The sequence below is a fragment of the Aegilops tauschii genome, chromosome 1, assembly GCF_002575655.3.
Source record: "Aegilops tauschii subsp. strangulata cultivar AL8/78 chromosome 1, Aet v6.0, whole genome shotgun sequence".
NCBI lineage: Eukaryota > Viridiplantae > Streptophyta > Magnoliopsida > Poales > Poaceae > Aegilops > Aegilops tauschii.
Genome location: NC_053035.3, coordinates 445827787 through 445840725, shown reverse-complemented (window position 1 = coordinate 445840725; position 12939 = coordinate 445827787). Strand labels below are relative to the sequence as shown.

At 40.7% G+C, this 12939-nt stretch overlaps 1 long non-coding RNA gene across 1 annotated transcript; it reads right to left on the bottom strand.

Annotated features, from left to right (window-relative positions):
• Positions 1-828: 828 nt before the first annotated feature.
• On the bottom strand, positions 829-2128 carry LOC120964817 (uncharacterized). Its single transcript, XR_005757062.1, has 3 exons — positions 1295-2128; positions 1146-1197; positions 829-935 (listed from the first exon to the last, which is right to left on the bottom strand). It is a non-coding gene; the product is annotated as an uncharacterized lncRNA (long non-coding RNA).
• Between the last annotated feature and the right edge of the window lie 10811 nt (positions 2129-12939).

The following is a 12939-nucleotide window of genomic DNA, read 5'->3' as shown; positions in this document are numbered from 1 at the left end:
CATGCGGCCTAGGCACGCAGACGGGAAGATCACCAGCGGCGGCCAGGACGAAGTCCGGCGGCGGCTGGGGCGTCGCCCCTAAATCGCCAGGTACCATACGCCCTAGGCTAGCTACTCTTAAACCATGTAAGCGTACTGGTTAAAATATTTAGAAGAAAAACACTTAAAAATAGAAGACATATTTTAATTTTTGCTATAAATGTATGGAAGAGCAATAGAGATTTACCTGGCAGGATGTTGATTTTCTGTCAGTAACAGTCTTGTACGTATCCCTTGTTGTGGGTACATTGCAGGGTGTTGAAGTGTTCATACATTTGCCATTTGCTGCTAGCATCTTCAGTAAAAAAAAATGTTTTTACCAGTTTTTGTGAAAGAATTTTTTATGTTAAAACATTCATTGAGGAATTAAGTAAGTATGCAGATCTATGAGTAGTATCTTGTTTGAATCTTTTTCTGTATCATCAGAGGCAGCTACAGTGACTGGCATGTCTTATCTTGTGAGATCCCTTGGCTAAGGGTAGATGGATTATAAAGTAGTGTTCAATAAAAATATCTGAGGTAGTTATTGAACTATAATTCAAAGGATAACGACAAACCTCTCACTACTTGTGTGGCTGCAACCTGGAAGGGATAACAGGTCCTTGCTTTGAGGTGCCTAAAAAAGTTTTATAGTTGAAGTTAGTATGCTGGCTAGAGTTGGGATTCATAATACGAACACTGACTCTATGTGAACATACTCAAGCAAGCAAGGCAAAACACCATCAACATGTCAAGTTCAGGATGATTGGAAATGACAAATCAGCGAGATTGAAAACGACAAATCAGCGAGTACCTTGAACAGAGGGGATCGGAACAGGTTTCAGACGTCGTCGAGGGTGCAGATGTAACCGTGCCTTGGATGCTTCCTACCTCTGGCTATTTATTGCAAGAACAAACTGCAGGAAAAGAAATGTTCAGTTTTGAAACCAACTATGAACAGCAACCTCTTAACTTCTTGGATGATTGAACAACTTTTATTGATCAAATCTAAAGGTGCTAAAGCATATATCTCTAATAACAAATTTACTTTATATTTAACACAGTGATTTATCCAATATCTATATTGCTAAATTTGTGTCCATCTTCGGTTTACAGGTAAAACTTACATCCATATACGCATAATGCCCTCTGTTCCTCCATATGTAGATGTAATAACACCTAGCCAGATCGAAGTAAGCTTCTTCACCGCCTTAGAAACAAATTCTATACACCAAGTAAGACATCAAATTGAAATTTCCAGATTTAAGAACCGAACCTGTAGACACGATGAGGAGGTTGCGTGGGGATTCAGATACAGAGAGGAAACGACACATCGAGAGTGCAGATGTGTACCGGCCAACACACTGGGCACCATCAGGCGGTGGGTGTCGCCGATTATCCAAGGCAAAACCCGACGACTCTCAGCCAGGGGCGCAAGTAGCTCCACAGATTAAAGGGGGAAGGAACTGCATCAGTTACGCTTGCATGAGCAGGAAGAAGTAAATACGTCTGTTTATGTATGATGATGAGAGTAGTGGAATTTAATTTAGGCTGGAGAAGGTGAAGAGGGAGAGATGCAGTTGTGGAGAAGATAGTAGGTAGCGAGGCTGACCACCATGGAAAAGACTTTAAACGGCGCCGCTGCGATGAGGGGAATCGTATGGAGAGAAAACGCTGCTGTGTTTTCTTTAGAATAGAAAACGCTTCGGCTGAAAAGGAGTCCCAGCGAGCGTTGTGATGGGCCAGCCTTCAGGGGAAAAGACACGAGCGTGCCCAGAAGCAATTAACTGGCGCGTTAGAAAATGCTCAAAAAAACTGAATTGTGGACTTTTTTCATAGGTGGTATTTGTGGGGCATGTGTGATGATGTGGATAGGCTGCATGTTAAGAGAATTAGGATAGTGGGGATGAACTATTTAAGTATTATAGATTCTGTTACTAATTAGGATAGTGGCTAGCTTTTTATATTTATATATATGCTCGTGCGTTGCAACGGGAAAAAAAATACTTGCATCCTCTTATTGAAAGAACACAACCTCCAGGAAAGGAGAATCGGACTCATGATGTTTCAATTGTAACATGTTCGACAACGTAAAGAAAATGATTTATGTGTATTATAATACTAATTTATTTATGATTACCGAAGCTAATTGTGATAAATGTGCTCGGACTTTTGGAGTCAGATGAAAATATCATATGCACGATGAAATGTCAGCCTGACCATGTTTTAAATTGCCCGAACAACCAACAGGACATGCATGCATGTTCATGTCAAATTTAGGAACCAATTTCATATATGTCCTTTCTGCGACTCATCATAGAAATATATATAATTAAGCACGAGACAAAATTATATCCTTCTTTTTACATAGACTGTTGAAGGCTAGCCATATTTGTTTGTATATAAATATAAAAGATGTGTGTGATGCACGCCTGAGCTCCTGGTTCTCTACATCATTTTCTGCATTTGGACTGAATGTATGCAGCAAAAGATAATTCCTTCCAAATAGTATCACAATTATATTTAATAACCAAAAATGGAATTAGCATTATAGTACACATAACTCTTATTTTATGTTCAAACATGTAATGATCTGAACATCATTCATATGATATTTTCGTTTGAGTCCAAAAGTCTGAGAACATTTATGACAAATATCTTTAGTAATCCTTAATAAAATTATTATTATATTTCATTCACACAAATCATTTTCTTTATCAAACATGTAGTGCATATGAGGAGGCTGTATCATTGGCAACATTGCCAAGGATGGTTTTTCATCATCCTGATTATGTTCTTCTATCACACACACACACACACACACACACACACAAACACACACACACACGCGCGCGCAGAGAGAGAGAGAGCCGTGGTTGTACTCGCCCGTTGCAACGGAATTAATAACAAATCCTCATGTCTCAAGCGACCCATCTGTGCTGCCACTACTCCTCAGTACCGCCATCGCTTTACGACCATCGGCTCGAAGAACTGGATTATGGGACAATGATTGCTGATGACAAAGCCATTGGAGTATTTTCTATTGTGCTTCTTATTCTGGGCATGTATTACGGGAATTTCTTTAGAAAGCAGGTCAATTGACAGAAGGTAAATACATAAAGATGTACGTCTAGTCTCACATTCATAAATCTCCAAACAATTTTTGTGCACCGACACTGCCAGCATTATCAAAGCCGAGCATTGGAAAAGGGTGATGATCTTTCTAAGAGGAAGACAATATCTTTTCTAGAAAGAATGAAGATAATTTATGCATGACAAGCATAAATAAGATTACAACTGATACGTAAGAGCATCAGTTTGAGTAGAATTTGCACTCTGAAGCATTGTTGACCATGTAAAACATATGGAAATTGATAAAAATGTGAAGTGAAACCCATACCAACAGGCAGAGAACATACTTTTCAAAAAAATACCTGCAGGCAGAGAACATAGGATCAAGTATGATTAGCCACAAAGCTCTTGTCTAAATAGTAGAATTGGAATTATAAATCCGGAACATATATCAGTTAAAAACATGTGAATATTGCCACCTACTTTTATCAATATACTAATCCTAGTCAAGTTTATTGCAACACAAAACCACCATACCTACAAGTGTTCAAAATAGAATCTTGAAGAGAATCATCCATGACTTGTGCGGCAGCACTAAATATGACAACACAATGTGAGGACAAAAGTGACAGTCGACTTGTATTAATGTGTACCTCAAAATCTAGAGCATGCTTACTCGTACAGGTGCATATGGATCGTGAACTTGATAGGCTTGATCAACACTCATCTCCATCTTTGCGTGATGTTCATTATGTAATGACGCATAAGGTGCTGCTAACACTAGCAACTATGATGGAAGGATCGGCCTTCATGCTTAACGCATGACGCATCATCATCTGCTCATGGGAGTGTATGAATCCCTTCGTGAATCTTTACCAAGCCTTTGATCATTATTCTTATTTGGAAGGTCATCCTTCACAAGATTTCAAAGAATGACCAGGGCACCGGTTTGCTTTCGAGAAACAAAACACCCAAGCCGTCGGGCATCTAGCAAAATCTTCAGCAAACGTAGTCCGCCATCGAGATAGACAGGGATAACAAATCATCTAGGGTTGGGGGCGCACACACCTCAGGAGTGAGAGAACGGCGGCTATCCTCCCGATCCATCCGGCTTTGTTGTCGCGTCCGTCAACCCCAGCCGATTGACCATCCCATGGCAGATTCGCCTATCTAGTCGGCATCTCGTTGACCCTGTCGTCGTCCACCGGCAGGCCGCTCCACCCCATCCAACTCCTCCCCGAAGCTCTCCTAAGTACGACCATCACCACCACCTCAGCCGCGTCGTCTGCCCGCTCATACGGCCATTCGGCCACCCACTTTTGCCGGCTTCTTGCGGCCGTCATCCATTGTTATTCTCCCCCGTCAGAACCGCGGCATGCTAGGCCCAGTAGAAGGAACCACTCTGTGCCGCCCTTGTCGAACTCGCCTCGCAGGCGGCTAGCCTCGGGTCAGCGGCCTCAAGGATCCCTTTTGCTCGCCCTCCAGCAGCTGGTTGCAACCGGTGGATGTCAAGTTCTTCTCTTCTGATTCCATACGTTCTGCCTGTGCGATTTCAGGAGGAAAATCGACGAGCTTATATCTTGTCTTGTCCTCATAGAGTCATATAGGGATTGGATTCCAATTTTTTTTTCGTTCTTCACAATGGAAGCTGACAAAGACACGCGAGTATGAAATTTTGAGCGTGCGGAGAGAAGGGGGTACAGACGACGAAACACGCGACGTACTCACGTACTAAGGAAACACTTATGGAGCCCAATACGATCTGTAAACCATGTAGGCCCATGGGTCCAGCACTTGCTTTTATATACGATCTGTAAATTTTGTTAGAAATTAGGGCGTAAGATTAGTACCACCACGAATATGTTTTCAATTCAAAGTGAAAGCGTAAACTCACGGGAAGAAGCGTATTGCAACGGTGAACTTGACAAAGTCAATCCGTTATTATAGGGAAAGATAGATATATATATATATATATATATATATATATATATATATATATATATATATATATATATATATATATGACAAATTTTTCCTACTACCGGGTGTAGTTACTCCCACTTTTGTTTCATACGTTCTAGGTAGTATCTATCACATTGAAGAGTATGTACGCGTAGTATGTAGTATATAAGAATGTTTAGGTAGTACACATACTACTTTTTTGGTAGTATGTACCATATTTTGTGCATACTCCATTTCATGTACAAATATGTACATATTTCACAAATACAATAAACTATGGGCCCACAAGTATAAGGGATCAATTGTAGCCTCTTTCGATAAGTAAGAGTGTCGAACCCAATGAGGAGTTAAAGGTAGAACAAATATTCCCTCAAGTTCTATCGACCACCGATACAACTCTACGCACGCTTAATGTTCGCTTTACCTAGAACAAGTATGAAACTAGAAGTACTTTGTAGGTGTTTTTGATATGTTTGCAAGATAATAAAGAGCGCGTAAATAAAAAGTAGGGGCTGTTTAGATAAAGACACAATAAAGTTAGTATAGCGAGTGTGGAAAAGTGGTGGTAGGAGTTGCGAAATTGTCCCTAAGCAATTGACTACTTTACTAGACCGATAGCAAGTTTTATGTGGGAGAGGCCACTGCTAGCATGTCATCCCTGACTTGGAATTCCATGCACTTATGGTTGAAACTATTAGCAAGCATCCGCAACTACTAACGTTCATTAAGGTAAAACCCAACCATATCATTAAGATATATTGGTCCCCCTTCAATCCCGTATGCATCAATTTCTATGCTAGGTAGAAACTTCTGTCACTCTTGCCCTTCAATACATAGTCCTATCAACATACAACTAACCATATGGTGTGATCCACGCGTGCGCTCATATGATGGGCACCAACGGACAGCAACATAACCACAAGCAAATTAAATCAATCATAGCAATTCATCAACCACCGATAGGACAACGAAAAATCTACTTAGACATCATAGGATGGCAACACATCATTGGATAATAATATGAAGCATAAAGCACCATGTTCAAGTAGAGGGAACAGCGGGTTGCGGGAGAGTGGACCGTTGTAGATAGAGGGGGGGGGGAGGTGATGGAGATGTTGGTGAAGATGGCGATGAAGATGATGGCCACGGTGGTGTTCTGGCGCCACCGGAAGAGAGGGGGAGAGAGGCCCCCTTCTTCTTCCCCTTCCTTGACCTTCTCCCTAGGTGGGAGAAGGGTTTCCCTTCTGGTCCTTGGTCTCCATGGCATGGGAGGGGCGAGAGCCCCTCCGAGATTGGATCTGTCTCTCTGTCTCTCTCTGTTTCTACGCTCTCTATTCTGCCCTTTCACCGTTTCGTATATATATGGAGATCCGTAACTCCGATTGGATTGAAATCTTCGCCCAGATTTTTCTCCGAAAATTAGCTTTATTGCGGCCAAAGAAGAGCAGCAACCGCCTTACGGGGGGCCCACGAGGGTCAGAGGCGCGCCTAGGGGGGTGGGGCGCGCCCCCTGCTTCGTGCCCCCCTCGGGCACCATCTCGCGTTGATTCTTCTTCCCATATTTCCCAAATATTCCAAAAATATTCTCCGTCCGTTTTTATCCCGTTTGGATTCCGTTTGATATGGGGTTTCGGAGAAACATAAAACATGCAACAAACAGGAACTGGCACTGGGCACTGGATCAATATGTTAGTCCCAAAAATAGTATAAAAAGTTGCCAGGAAGTATATGAAAGTTGTATAATATTGGCATGGAACAATAAAAAATTATAGATACGACGAAGACGTATCAGCATCCCCAAGCTTAATTCCTGCTCGTCCTCGAGTAGGTAAATGATAACAAAGATAATTTTTGATGTGGAATGCTACCTAGCATAATCTTGATCATGTATCTAATCATGGCATGAATATTAAGACACGAGTGATTCAAGGCAATAGTCTATCTTTTGACATAAAAACAATAATACTTCAAGCCTACTAATAAAGCAATCATGTCTTTTCAAAATAACATGGCCAAAGAAAGTTATCCCTACAAAATCATATAGTCTGGCTATGCTCCATCTTCAGCACACAAAGCATTCAAATCATGCACAACCCCGATGACAAGCCGAGCAATTGGTTCATACTTTTTAACGCGCTTCAGCTTTTTCAACCCTCACGCAATACATGAGCGTGAGCCATGGACATAGCACTATAGGTGGAATAGAATATGATGGTGGAGGTTGTGTGGAGAAGACAAAAAAGGAGAAAGTCTCGCATCGACGCGGCTAATCAACGGGCTATGGAGATGCCCATCAATTGATGTCAATGTGAGGAGTAGGGATTGCCATGCAACGGATGTACTAGATCTATAAGTATATGAAAGCTCAAACTGAAACTAAGTGGGTGTGCATCCAACTTGCTTGCTCATGAAGACCTCGGGCATTTGAGGAAGCCCATCATCGGAATATACAATCCAAGTTCTATAATGAAAATTCCCACTAGTATATGAAAGTGATAACTCAAGAGACTCTCTATATGAAGAACATGGTGCTACTTTGAAGCACAAGTGTGGTAAAAGGATAGTAACATTGCCCCCCCTTTTTTTTATTTAGGCTTCTTTGGCCTCTTTTTTTTCTGGGGCAATGCTCTAATAATGATGGTCATCACACTTTTATTTACTTACAACTCAATATTACAACTCGATACTACAACAAAGATATGACTCTATATGAATGCCTCCGGCGGTGTACCGGGATGTGCAATGATCTAGCGTAGCAATGACATCAAAAAACAGACAAGCCATGAAAACATCATGCTAGCTATCTTACGATTATGCAAAGCAATATGACAATAAATGCTCAAGTCATGTATATGATGATGATGGAAGTTGCATGGCAATATATCTCGGAATGGCTATGGAAATGCCATAATAGGTAGGTATGGTGGCTGTTTTGAGGAAGATATAATGAGGCTTATGTGTGACAGAGCGTATCATATCACGGGGTTTGGATCCACCGGCGAAGTTTGCACCAACTCTCGAGGTGAGAAAGGGCAATGCACGGTACCGAAGAGGCTAGCAATGATGGAAGGGTGAGAGTGCGTATAATCCATGGACTCAACATTAGTCATAAAGAACTCACATACTTATTGCAAAAGTTTATTTGCCCTCGAAGCAAAGTACTACTACGCATGCCCCTAGGGGATAGATTGGTAGGAAAATACCATTGCTCGTCCCCAACCGCCACTCATAAGGAAGACAATCAATAAATACCTCATGCTCCGACTTCGTTACATAACGGTTCACCATACGTGCATGCTACGGGAATCACAAACCTCAGCAAAAGTATTTCTACAATCCACAACTACCCACTAGCATGAATCTAATATCACCATCTTTATATCGCAAAACTATTGCAAGGAATCAAACATATCATATTCAGTGATCTACAAGTTTTATGTAGGATTTTATGACTAACCATGTGAATGACCAATTCATGTCATCTCTCAAAATGGATATAAGTGAAGCAAGAGAGTTTAATTCTTTCTACAAAAGATATGCCCACGCTCTAACAAATATAAGTGAAGCAAAAGAGCATTCTACAAATGGCGGTTTTCTATGTGAAGAGAAATAGGCAATCCAAACTTCAAATGATATAAGTGAAGCACATGAAGCATTCTATAAAGCCATACTCAAAAGATATAAGTGAAGTGCAAAGAGCATTCTATAAATCAACCAAGGACTATCTCATACCAGCATGGTGCATAAAAGAAAAGTGAAAACTAATACAAAAGACGCTCCAAGATTTGCACATATCACATGAATGAAACGAATCCGAAAACATACCGATACTTGTTGAAGAAAGATGGGATGCCTTCTGGGGCATCCCCAAGCTTAGACGCTTGAATCTCCTTGAATATTTACTTGGGGTGCCTTGGGCATCACAAAGCTTGAGCTCTTTCCTCTCTTCCTTCTTCTCACATCGAGACCTCCTCGATCCTCGAACACTTCATCCACACAAAACTTCAACAGAAAACTCGGTAAGATCCGTTAGTATAATAAAGCAAATCACTACTCTAAGTACTGTTGCAAACCAATTCATATCTTGTTTTTGCATTGTAGCTACTATAATATAACTTTTCCATGGCTTAATCCACTGATATAAATTGATAGTTTCATCAAAACAAGCAAACTATGCATCAAAAACAGAATCTGTCTAAAACAGAGCAGTCTGTAATAATCTGAAAATTCACCATACTTCTGATACTTGAAAAATTCTGCCAAAATTAGGAAAAATAAAAAATTTGTATAGAAAGACAGTTCAAAAAGTTTCAGAACCATTTGACATTCCAGTAAAAAATGTAAAACCGTGCACTACAGCCAAAGTTTCTGTCCTGCACCGCACAAACCAACAAGCATTTTAAACATCCTAAAGGCAAACCTTGGCACATTATTTTTATAATACAATGGAATTGTACAAGGGGATAATTATTTTTGTTGAAAAGTTTCTGTAATTAAGATTCACAAAGTTTCCATGGGCATGAACAAAGTTCAAGGACGTCCCCCACTTTCACAATGCTCGTCTATCTCACTATCACTTTTCTTTTTGAAAAGTTTTGGGTTCCCCTCTTTATTTTTTGTTTTTAAACTATATAAAAGCACTCAACAGAAATAAATGACTCTCTAAAACTTCCGGGTTGTCTCCCTGGCAGTGCTTTCTTTAAAGCCATTAAGCTAGGCATATAGTGCTCAAGTAATGGATCCACCCGGACCCCAAGGTATATCAAAGCCAATTTTAATTAACAATGATTTGGCATTTAGTAGTGAGCACAAAGCAACATATATCAAACAATGACGAAGTCTAACTCTCTTCCTATGCATCGGCATGTCATAAAACACTTAATAAAGGCCAATGCATAGTATAAACAGTTTCTTGCAATTTTATCATATTGGAAACATAAAGAGGCAGAGATGTAGTTCCTCTCTCATAATAATTACAAGTAGGAGCAGAAAGCACATGCATATTATATCTATCAAAATCATCATGTGTAGTAGTAAAAGGCAACCCATCAATATAATCCTTAATAAGCACAAACTTCTCCGATATAGTGTAGTTTGGAGAATTCAAAAAGATAATAGGACTATCATGCGTGGGTGCAATAGCAACAATTTCATGTTTAACATAAGGAACTATAGCAAGTTCATCTCCATAAGCATCATTCATATTGGCATCATGGCCACAAGCATAGCAAGCATCATCAAAAAGGGATATTTCAAAAGAATCAACGGGATCATAACAATCATCATAGCATTCATCCTTCGGTAAGCACGAAGGGAAATTAAACAATGTATGAGTTGAAGAGTTAATCTCATTAGAAGGTGGGAATGGGTAGCTAATCCGCTCTTCCTCCTTTTGTTCTTCGCTCTGCTCATCATCTTTTTCATCCAATGAGCTCACAGTTTCATCAATTCCTTCTTCCATAGACTCCTGCAAAATATCAATCTCTTCTTGGACAGCGGAGACTTTCTCAATAAACGCATCAATATCGGCATTGAATTCATAATTAGCATAGCAATATTTAAGGATAGCTAAATTTTCAGGTCTATAAACAGCATCATAAAGATTTTCAAACTCTTTGAACATAGATTCAATTTCATAAGCACCCATAAAAGTAACAAATTCTTCTATTTGTTCCACATCATAGTAATCATATATACCTCTAGCATAAGAAGCCAAGGTTTCATTATCATTAAATTCGCATGAAAAGGGAAGGTGCGGAGCCTTCATCTTAGAGCAACAAGTATAATCATATCTCAAGCATAGCTCCCGAGCATACCAATGCAGCATATGAATTTGATCCCATAATAGTTTCCCTTTTTGAGTCAAGCGATAATCCCTAAAGTATTCACGTTGGTCCAACGTGTCTCCCATTACATAATTGAATGAGGTTTTCTCAGGATTATCAAAGTAGTACATAATATTCTTCACATAATGATCATCGAGGGTTTTAGGAGGTTCCCCATCTCCATGAGTAGCAAGTACACCTAATTTTTTTGGTATTTCGTGTTCCATATCCATAACTAAAGATAAAGAACAACTAAGAACAGCAAATAAAAATTACTTAGTGATAAAGCAAACAAGAACACACGAGAATATTCACCCCATGCTATGACTCCCCGGCAACGGCGCCAGAAAAAGGTCTTGATAACCCACAAGTATAGGGGATCAATTGTAGCCTCTTTCGATAAGTAAGAGTGTCGAACCCAACGAGGAGCTAAAGGTAGAACAAATATTCCCTCAAGTTCTATCGACCACCGATACAACTCTACGCACGCTTAACGTTCGCTTTACCTAGAACAAGTATGAAACTAGAAGTACTTTGTAGGTGTTTTTGGATAGGTTTGCAAGATAATAAAGAGCGCGTAAATAAAAAGTAGGGTCTGTTTAGATAAAGACACAATAAAGTTAGTATAGCGAGTGTGGAAAAGTGGTGGTAGGAGTTGCGAAATTGTCCCTAAGCAATTGACTACTTTACTAGACCGATAGCAAGTTTTATGTGGGAGAGGCCACTGCTAGCATGTCATCCCTGACTTGGAATTCCATGCACTTATGGTTGGAACTATTAGCAAGCATCCGCAACTACTAACGTTCATTAAGGTAAAACCCAACCATATCATTAAGATATATTGGTCCCCCTTCAATCCCGTATGCATCAATTTCTATGCTAGGTAGAAACTTCTGTCACTCTTGCCCTTCAATACATAGTCCTATCAACATACAACTAACCCTATGGTGTGATCCACGCGCGCGCTCATATGATGGGCACCAAAGGACAGCAATATAACCACAAGAAAATTAAATCAATCATAGCAATTCATCAACCACCGATAGGACAACGAAAAATCTACTTAGACATCATAGGATGGCAACACATCATTGGATAATAATATGAAGCATAAAGCACCATGTTCAAGTAGAGGGTACAGCGGGTTGCGAGAGAGTGGACCGCTGTAGATAGAGGGGGGGAAGGTGATGGAGATGTTGGTGAAGATGGCGGAGGTGTTGGTGAAGATGGCGATGAAGATGATGGCCACGGTGGTGTTCTGGCGCCACCAGAAGAGAGGGGGAGAGAGGCCCCCTTCTTCTTCCCCTTCCTTGACCTTCTCCCTAGGTGGGAGAAGGGTTTCCCCTCTGGTCCTTGGTCTCCATGGCATGGGAGGGGCGAGAGCCCCTCCGAGATTGGATCTGTCTCTCTGTCTCTCTCTGTTTCTACGCTCCCTGTTCTGCCCTTTCACCATTTCGTATATATATGGAGATCCGTAACTCCGATTGGATTGAAACCTTCGCCCAGATTTTTCTCCGAAAATTAGCTTTCTTGTGGCCAAAGAAGAGCAGCAACCGCCTTACGGGGGGCCCACGAGGGTCAGAGGCGCGCCCCCTGCCTCCTGCCTCCCTCAGGCACCGTCTCGCGTTGATTCTTCTTCCCATATTTCCCAAATATTCCAAAAATATTCTTCATCCTTTTTTTTATCCCGTTTGGATTCCGTTTGATATGGGGTTTCTGCGAAACATAAAACATGCAACAAACAGGAACTGGCACTGGGCACTGGATCAATATGTTAGTCCCAAAAATAGTATAAAAAGTTGCCAAAAAGTATATGAAAGTTGTATAATATTGGCATGGAACAATCAAAAATTATAGATACGACGGAGACGTATCATTTATGCGTAGATGTTATATGCACGAGTAGAACACAAATGAGTTGTGGGCGATAATAGTCATACTGCTTACCAGCATGTATACTTTGATTCGGCGGTATTGTTGGATGAAGCGGCCCGGACCGACATTACGCATACGCTTACGTGAGACTGGTTCTACCGACGTGCTTCGCACACATGTGGCTGGC